Raw genomic sequence first — 1,432 nt, forward strand, 5'->3', positions numbered from 1 at the left:
CTACATCGTCACTCACCACAGAGCAAGTTGCAGTCACGCCCACAGCACATTCACTGTGGGGTATTAGCACTACTGAAGCGGACAGTACATTAGCTATACATATTAATTAGATTAAACAAAATAACAAATGATGTTGATATTTACCGGTGAGCATGTACTTACAAAGTTTTTGTATTACTCGTACGTTGTAGCCTACAAAATGAACTTTTTGGGCTTTTCTTTTAATTATCTACTGTACTGAACAGTACATAGTGTTTAATAATAACGAACTTTCCATGCTTGCTTCGTAGTCAGATAATAGTCGATTTGTTTATATATTTCTTGTTCGCGTAGTGCAAAGAAAACAAGCTATGTACTTGTGTACTCATCATATAGTATCACCATGACTTATAATATTAGCCCCGACCTGAAAGCAGAACATAAGGCTGTAACTACGCGTAGTTAATTTGCTTCTGGGGTAACCTTCTATCTTAATTAACATTATCTCTTTATAGACTTTGCAGAGTAGTAATCAAATATTTGACTTCATTTCGAGCTATAGTATGTCGGGTTTATAAATTGTAACAGATGGTGCTAGCTGCTAATTCGAGGAATGCATGTTCATAAAATATAGGAGGTTATGTATGGTCTAATTGTTTGATGACTACTTGTAACAGCATCTAAAGCAAGTGTAGAAAGAACCGGCAGGAAAATAAACTAGAATTAGAAGTTACTTTAAGTACCAACATGCGAGTTAGTGTACGATTATCTATTGTGTTAATTAAGTTACAACTTTCTTGGCGACACTACATTAAGTAATAGTCTCATCATTGGGTGATTGAACAACAGAATCTTCCAATCCATCGGGGATTTACATATATATACTCACTCATTGAGCAGTATATAGTAATTAGGAAAGATCGTACGTACATCATAAAATTAACAAGTCCAAGACGACACATATTTTTCAACCAAATCTCTATATATAAATCAGTGAATGTGCTTGTATGTCTCCTCATGCTTGCCTTATCAATATTAGACTAGGTTGACTCAAACGATTCCACATACAATAGTTTTTTTAGATAACTTTAACTAAAAGTCGAGTTTGATTAAAACAAATAAATTGCATATGGTAAAGAAATGGCGTGCATATATATATAAAATGGATTTTCTAAAGATTTATCACTTGAATTTTAGTCCATGTGCTCAACTATCTCTTCTTTACCCCCCCCTCCCCTCCCTGCATCCACCGGCGGCGGGCCATGAGCTCGATGGTGCCTCGGTGGAGCAAACTTTTTGAAACCAAGGAGCTTGTAGAAGTAGCGACTGGGAAGTCGTCGATGTAGATCAGAAAACGTAGCGGCCAAGATCTGCAAAGCAAATAGCCGCCCCAAAGTAAACACCGATAAAAGCTTGTAGAAACTCCAAAGACCACAAAAGCCAGCTGAATCCA

The sequence above is a fragment of the Triticum dicoccoides genome, chromosome 2B, assembly GCF_002162155.2.
Source record: "Triticum dicoccoides isolate Atlit2015 ecotype Zavitan chromosome 2B, WEW_v2.0, whole genome shotgun sequence".
In the NCBI taxonomy this organism is placed as follows: Eukaryota; Viridiplantae; Streptophyta; class Magnoliopsida; order Poales; family Poaceae; genus Triticum; species Triticum dicoccoides.